The sequence below is a fragment of the Apodemus sylvaticus genome, chromosome 8 (genome assembly GCF_947179515.1).
Source record: "Apodemus sylvaticus chromosome 8, mApoSyl1.1, whole genome shotgun sequence".
NCBI lineage: Eukaryota > Metazoa > Chordata > Mammalia > Rodentia > Muridae > Apodemus > Apodemus sylvaticus.
Window position 1 is genome coordinate 84,874,428 of NC_067479.1, and position 8,918 is coordinate 84,883,345.

An 8,918-nucleotide genomic window follows, 5' to 3' on the forward strand; every position below is an offset into this window, starting at 1 on the left:
CCTTTGGTTTCAGGTCTTACAGTCAATTTTTAACTAGTTCCTGTCTGGATCTCTGATTGAACGTCCAGTTGCTACTTTATTCTAATTGGGTATTTCTACAGGCTGTGGTCCTAGTCCCAGAGCATGAAAGCTATGAACATCTAGACTCAGTCATCCCCCTTGGAGTTTCCCATCTTGTCCACAGTCTTAACCCTGAGAAAAGAGACAAATTGACCCTTGTACCTAAAATCTTAGCACTCTTAGAAGGATCCACCCTTCACCCTACATATGAAAACACACTGTTAGAGAGCTAAAGTCTTCTAAATATCCTGTTTCCTAAGTGTACACGTGAGAATTGTAATGGTTAATTTTCATGGCCAACTTGATTGAAATGCGAAACACGGAAGAGTCAGCAAAACCCATCTCTGGGTTTCTCCAGGATGTATTTTCTGAAAGGATTAGTAGAGAGATGAGATTCACCCTGATACAAGGAGTACCATCCCATAGACTGAGGACTTGAACACAAGGAGAGTGAGGAGAGAGAAACGTTGGAGCACTGGCATTCTTGCTGTTTCCTGGCTGTCCTGGGTGAGTGATTCTGCTCTACTCTGCTCTGCATATTATGGTAGAATGAAGGTTCAAGCCAAAATAAACATAGGCTTCCTTTTAAATGACTTCTCTTAGGAGATTTGCCACTGTAATAAAAAGTCTAACTAATATAAACAACCAGAGAAGTAAGGTCATTGCTAGGGCTACCTGACCACATGGCTTCTAAGCCTCTGTGATGGTTAATGGAAAGGATTTTAAAAGGTGTTGAGATGCAGGCTAAAGAAACCTTAGCATGTTGTATTAGGGCTCAGTGGATAATTCTATGTTTGTGTTGTCTTGTTTTGTGACTGTGTCTCACTCTGTGGCCCACTGATTGGCCTGTAGCCCAGCCAGCCCAATCCTCAGTAATCATCTTGCCTCTATCTCCTGAGTATTTGGATTATAAGCAGGGGACACTGGCTTTAATGGACGATTCTGTGTAGAAACTCAGAGGATCAGGTTTCTCATACTGGATTGCAAAGACTCCTGGGACTTCAAATGGGATGAAAGACTTTATTGTAGAGGCCATTTGTATTATATTGTGTATAATACAAATATATTATATTATATATACACAATGTATTATGTTGTATAATATAATCATATATTGTACAATATAATATATTGTATTTTGAGTATATATAATACGAATATATACAAAATATATATGTTATATTTTATTTTCATTTTATCCATGACATAAGACTTTGAGTAAGGCTGAATTAAAAAAGCAATGAACTAGGGGTTGGGGATTTAGCTCAGTGGTAGAGCGCTTGCCTAGCAAGCGCAAGGCCCTGGGTTCGGTCCTCAGCTCTGTTAAAAAAAAAAAAAAAGAAAGAAAGAAAAGAAAAAAAGCAATGAACTAATTCATCTGAGGAGGATAACTTCAAAGCAGCGCAGCCTGGATCACGGACACTGCAGGATGTGTCCACTCAAGCTTCGAGTGATAATTGTGAGCAAGAAGCAGAGCAGGATTTTTAAACTGTGTGATCTGACCAGCAAAGGAGCACTTTGAAAGCAGTGAAAAGGAGAGTGTTGCTGGAGACATTAGTACCATTCAAAAGACAGTAGTGTTTTGCATTGGGATAACAGGGAAGAAGCCTCATGGGTATTTCTGGAATTGGCTAGACTTCACCCATTCCTGGTTCAAGGGTACATCCTGTGTAGCCCAAGTTGGCCTTGGACTCACTCCATACTCAAGTTGACCCTACGCTTCTGGTCTTTTTGCTGCTGTCTTCCTAGTGTTGGTTGGGATTACATGTTTATGCCACAGCCAGTTTCAGGGCAGTCCTGAAGAGCATATCCAAGGCTTCCTGATGGCTAGGTAGGTATTTTATCAAGTGAGCTATACTCTCAGCCCAAGGCTGTAAAGGTTTATTGATTGATTGATTGATTGATTGATTGATTGATTGATTGATTGATTTTTTTCCAAGACAGGATTTCTCTGTGTAGCCCTAGCTATCTTGGAACTCACTCTGTAGACCAGGCTGGCCTCGAACTCAGAAATCCGCTTGCCTCTTCCTCCCAAGTGCTGGGATTAAAGGCAGGTGCCACCACTGCCTGACTTCAATTTATTTGAAAAGCTTAGTTTTTATTGAGAACAAACTCTGGAGAATCCTGCTTACAAAAGACTATCTAGAGAAATCTCCCTCGTAGTCAACCATCCTGGCCTTTAAGATGACAAGAGAACTATCATCCACAGGTATAAAGATACGAAGAGTGGAAGAGTCACAGGGTCATCCAGGCACCCCCCCTGGTTTCAGGTCGCAAGCAGAGAGAAGAACCGGCTCAAGAGAGAACTGTGTAGGTTGCAACCTAGAAGACTGGAGGGGTAGGTACGGTTGCCCAAGTCCTGGTGAGCTCAAATCACGTCACCAAGGCTCTGGGGCTGGACATGGAGCTGTGGCATGTGATGCTTGCCCTGTTTCATTCTTATTTTTACCCATTCTTCCTGTCGCTGCCCCCATCCTTCCTTTGTGAAAAAGCAATGCTTACTCTGTGCCACTGTACCTTGGGAGTGTATGGTACTTTCTGTTTGACTTAAGCTCACAGCTAAGTTTGCCCTGAGTCTCAGAAAAGATTTGGACCGGGACTTTTAGCAATCTTGGAACTGTTGAGACTATGTGGAAATCTTAAAAAGAGACTAAATACATTTTTCTTGTGAGGTAAAGGGTTTTGGGGGGCAGGAGATATAATGCTATAGTTTAGGGAGACATGTTTGCATGCTATAATGAGTGGACTTGTAGTCAGTTTTGATCGTCATTTGATTGGATTAAAAAGCTACTAGGAAATAAGTAAAGTTCAGCTCTGCGAAGGTGTTTCTAGAGGATTCACTAAACAGGGAGATCTGCTCTGCACATGGGTGGCACCATCCTATACCCTGGAGACCTTAATGAAATAGAAGGGGGTGACAAGGAAGATCTCCGTATGCTGCTTCTGATTATCATGAAGTGAGTCTTTGTGCCCTACAATGCTCCTCCTGTGATGGGCTGGGAACTCTGAGGCCAAGGAAGCTTGCTCTTCCCTTGCGATGTTTTGCTGAGATTCCTGCTCACATAAAAATCCTACCCAGGATGTCTGTTATATATTAACAAATAGCACGTGGAACAAAGAGGTTTGTGCCAGTTACCCTGGGGGAGGTTGTGTGAGGTTAATTTCTTGACTATGACAAAGCCTCTCAGAGCCTTTAATGTGCTATGGGCAGGTTAAACATCCAGAAGAGGGATTTATATCGCTCACAACTCAATGCTAAAAGTCTCTGCAGCCAGGTGTATTTGGATTTTAGGTTTTCCCCAGATCTTAATAAGGTAATAGTGAGAATGTACTAGTTGTTCCATACTATTTATTCCTCGCAGAGGAAGGGAAGGCCCTGTAATCCAACACATTCTTCTATAGCAAATACATGGATATTCACCTAAGAAGGTTAACCAAAGAATGTGAATACACCAGACAGAAGATAGCAACTTTATTCTGAATTATAATTACTTTCATTTTTAGACCTTTTAGAAGCTGGACACTGGGTATAAGATGGTGAGCTTGCATTGGCTGTTTCTCTAGAAGCATCTAGCAAGACTAATGGACTCTTTTTTGTTTGTTTGTTTTTGGGATTTGGTGTTTTTGAGACAGGGTTTCTCTGTATAGCCCTGGCTGTCCTAGAACTCACTCTGTAGACCAGACTGGCCTCAAACTCAGAAATCTGCCTGCCTCTGCCTCCCAGAGTGCTGGTGCCCGGCTTAATGGACTCTTTTTGTTTTGTTTTCTTGGGGTACCAGGGATGGAACCTAGGGTCTTATGCATGTGAGACAAGTGATCGACCGTGGAGTTATGTCTAGCCCAAATTCCCCATACCTTTGAGTATATCTGCATCCACAGTTAATCCCTCAGTCAAACACTACCCTGCTCCCCTTCCCGTGCTGATTAGATGAGGTAAATACACAGGTGGTTGAAAAAGAAGGGAGAAGCTGAGTGCCTAGACTGTTGAATGGAGCCTGCAGATCTGGCTGGGGAGTTACAGTGCTTAGCCTTCAGGTAGGTACCAGGTGAAAAGGAGAGAAAGAAAAAGAAATGTTTTGGAAATACATACATGTTATTGTTTTCTTATAAATGTTTAAAAAATGTAGACTTATTTGTTTTATAGGTATGGGTGTTGAGCCTGCCTGTATGTATGTGTAATATGTAGTGTTCATGGAGTTCAGAGGAGGGTATTAGATTGCCTGAAACTGAAGTTAGGGATGGTTGTGAGTTACCATGCGGGTGATGGCACAGACACCCAGGTCTTCTGCAGTAACAGTAAATGCTCTTAGCCACTGGCCTATCTCCTGCGCCTTGTGGCTGATTTCCTTTTTGTACTCCTTCAGCTTTTCAGGTACCCTTTAAAAACTACAGACTTGGCTGGGCGGGGTGGCATATGCCTTTAATACCAGCTCTTGGGAGGTAGAGGGAGTTGGATCTCTGAGTTCCAGGGCATCTACGGCTATGTAGCTGAGACCATCTTTTAAAAACAAACAACCAAGAAAAAAATCCTCTCTATTTCTTTCTTACTGCTGTTTTCTACGCTAAGAAGTTACTGCCCTTCAGGGGAGGCAGGACCAGGGCTGATGCGCATCCTAAGGGTAAGACCTTGGGCTCCTGGGAAGATAACTTCCTGTTGTTTTGGCCCAGAATGAGGTAGGGTGGGTGGAGTGCAGGCTTAAGGCCAGTGTCTCCCTGGAGCATTTCCAGGAAGACTTCCTGATTTAACAAAAACAATACAAACTCAAGGAAAAGCTCTGGAGCCCAAGAGGAGATAGATACCTCTGTGATGGAGGCTTGTCCCGACAGCAGCCCCAGGACAGGGTGTCCTCTCTCTCTCTGTCCTGATGCTTAAGGAAAAATTGTTATTATTTATTAGTTATTTATTTTGGGCTTTTCAAGACAGGGTTTTTCTGTATATTACCCCTGGCTGTCCTGGAACACACTCTGTAGACCAGGCTACCTTCGAACTCGTAGATCTACCTTCTTCTGCCTCCCAAGTATTGCTACTGAAGACATGAAGCACCACCACCTGTTTTTATTGTTACATTTAAGTGTGTGTGTGTGTGTGTGTGTGTGTGTGTGTGTGTGTTGGGTGATAGGTACATGTTAATGCCAGAGCCTCTGGAAATGGAGTTACAGGAGGTCGTGAGCTTCTGGGACCTGAAGCACAGTCCTCTGAAAGAACATCAAGTACTAGTCATTGCTGAGCCATCTCTCCAGCCCTCAATCTGTTCTTATAAGCAGCTAAGGTCATTTTCTAAGTCTGTCATAATGGATGCCTATCGTCCCAGATACTCTGGAGACTGGGGTGAGAGGGTCATTGAGGTCTAGGAATTTGAGAGCAACCTGTAAAATATAGGAAGAGTCCTAAGAAGCAAAATCCAGCCCAAGCAAACAAAACAGTTATTTTCTTACGATGACAGCTAACTTTTGAATCCTCTTCTTTCTTCTCTCTCATATCAACTCATCACACAGTTGATATGGCCTAGACCATAAGATGTGGTAGCGAAGAATGAGAAATTCGCTAGCAGGGCCATTTGACGTTTGGCCTTTAACTAGGGGATAATCCGACCATCTGTGTGTGAGGTCAAGCCTGCCTCACAGAGCCCCACTGAGCTGTACTCAGAGGGGTCAACAGAAGACACACATCCTAAACCTGGTCCCACTATCGGCACTATATTGTGTTACAGTTTCATATTATTTTCATCCAGTCTATAAGTTGCCATACTATATTATAAAACACCCACATATATACGTAACCATGTAGGTGTAACGTGTTTGTGTTACAACTTTAATTCTCTAAGTAATAACAATTAAACTATACCATTACTTTAATAATTTTGTATTTGTTTGTTTGTTTGTTTGTTTATGTGGGGGAAAGGCTGTATGGGTGCATGTGTGGAAGATACAGAACACTTTGCAAGAATCAGTTCTCCCTACTGTGTGGGCCTGAGAATCAGTTCTCCCTACTGTGTGGGCCTAAGAATCAGTTCTCCCTACTGTGTGGGTCTAAGAATCAGTTCTCCCTACTGTGTGGGCCTAAGAATCAGTTCTCCCTACTGTGTGGGCCTAAGAATCAGTTCTCCCTACTGTGTGGGTCTCTGGAGATCAACTGCAGGCCATCACATATGGTGGAAAGATGACCCCCACCCCGCCCCGAGTCATCTTTGCACACCTAATTTTAGCAATCTTTTTTTGGTACTTAACAAATATATCCTGAGCCTTGAATATATATGCACACACATATATGTATTATATAATGTGTACTATATACTACACATTACAATACTATATATTATAAATTATATATTGTATAATATATAATTCGTTTAAATTATAGTATAAATTTTATACACACATATATAAATGTGATACAATTAGTCTGGTCTTGTTTTCTTCTCCAATAAGGGTAAGGGGAACTTCAAGAAAGAGACCAGAGTGTCTGGCCTAGCTGGATTCTTGGACCAGGAACATCTGAGTTTGGCGGGTTCTTCCTGCTCCTGGGCCCTGTTTTTCAATTTCACCCAATGCTGGCTTCATCTGTGTCATGCTGGCGCCCTCTCGTGGGCTGTTGGAAATGTGACCGTGGATAAGAAGGTGCCCACACTGCTAGCTGGAAAAGGAGAGAGCGGGTGGAATGGCCTGTGGGCAGTGTGAGGGGACCCTGGGTGGAAAGAGACTTGGAGAAGGGTCTGTTTAACTCAAAGCTATGTATGCCAAGCTTGGGGTTTAAGAAGTTGTTATGAGATTGGCACTGAGCAGCCAGACTATTGAGAGGAATGCTTTATTGTTAGAAATTCAGGATTCATTTCTTTTTCTTCTGCTTCCTGACTCCTTACAGTGGCCATCAAGTGCCTGGTCTCCAGGAGCAGGGCAGCCACACTCCTTCACACACACAGGGAGGTGGGCTGTGAATTCTCAGAAGGAGGGGAGGGGAATTCTCGCTGAGGCCACCTGGCCAAGGCTGAGTTCTCTAGTAAAGAACATCATTTTGAGGGTGCAGGCTTCTTACTCAGATGGCTAATAAAAATACATCCTCACTGCGAATATGGGATGTCTGTGGGGTACACAACAGTATTTGGGCCTCCCAATCTTTCCCTCTACATACGGGTGAGCACGTGAGTCCCAGTGAGCTTCTGAGATAAAAATAACACACGACGCCCGTGGCTTAGCACAGCAGCTGCTGTGGCTGGTGCTTTGACCGAAGCTGGTGTCGAGTTATTGGAGAAATAGATAGGCCTTTGAAGACTCATATCACCAAGGCAGGAGTTTTAGTCATTACAGGCAAACCAGTTTATACTGGCACCACTTGCTTGGTCCCTTCATCCCAGCCTCCTCTGACACTACAATTTCTTTCATTATTGAAAATGGAAGTGCTAACCTGTACAACAAGCAGTTCTTGTTCTAGTCTAGAGCATGCAGAATCCTAAACACAGTTTAGTTTTATACAGTCAGTGAGCACTAGCACGTGAAGCTCTGGGACCCTAAGGTTACCCAGCTTGGGAATAATGTGGATAGCAACTTGCTGGATAGTCTTGTTTGTCTACCCTCCCTCCTTCCCTCCCTCTCTCTGTCCTTCCCTCTCTCCCTCCCTTCTTTCATTCCTTCTTCCTTAGGATTGTTCTGAGACTATAAGCAATAGTGGCAGAACTAACCCCTTAGGTCGATGAAACAGATTCCAAAGCCCCTGAACTCATACCTCCCCCTGCCCATGTGCCTGAATTAGCTCTAGAGGATTGATGTCACAAGCCCTTGTTAGGTTTTGGATCCATAGGAGTGTGACCACTTTTATTGATGGATAAGAAAGAGAAAAGGCAGACTAGAAGTAAACAAACAAATAGACAAGTAAATAAATAAATGAAAATATCTTTAGAAAGCAGTTTATGTCTAAGAATTAGGTCTGTTTTGACTGAGGAACAAAGTGGACTTATTTGAAAAATAAATTCGGATCTTGTCATCAGATGAGTAGTAGAAAACTGTCCCTGAGGTACTAGGGAACAAACTTAAGACCTCATGCATTCTGGGAAAGCATTCTATCAATATAGGGTGTATTGGTTGATACATGCTATTGATCCTGAATACTGTTTTGTGTGTGCCTGTGTGTGCCTGTGTTTGTACAGGCCACAGCCCAACTTCAGTGTCCCTCCTCTGCATCACCTCTGAGACGGTCTCTCACTAGAGTCTGAGGTACTGACTAGGGCCGGCTGGCTACCCAGTGAGCTCTCGGGTTCTTCCTGTCTCTGCCTACTCAGCACTGGGATTCCAAGTGCACGTCACCATGCCTGACTTTTTATCCAACTAGAGAGCAGGTCCTCATGCTTGTACAACAGGCATGTCAATGACTGAACTATCTCCCCAATATATGTATTTTTATTGGAAAATAAAGCAGACAAGGACTTAAATTAAATATATAACTTAACTCATTATAGGACAAAAACACACAGATTTTAAAAAAATCTTGGCAGCATCTCCAGAAAACCCATTATTTATCTGTGCCATACCACACCATCGTACATCCCACAAAGTACCTCTCTCTGGATTTTCTTTTTATTTTTTGAGATAGGATTTCTCTGTGTAGCTCTGGTTGTCCAGGAACTTGTTTTGTAGACCAGGATGGTCTTGAATTTACATAGATCACCTGCCTCTGACTCCTGAGTACTGGGACTAATGGAGTGCACCACCACACACACAGCTACTCTCTGGAGTTTTGTAACAATCATGGGATAAGATATTTGCAATATCTTATCTTATTATATTTTCTTAGAATTATTATATTATTATATATAATATATTATAATATATCTTACCTTATCTTAGGATTAATATCTTAAATGTTC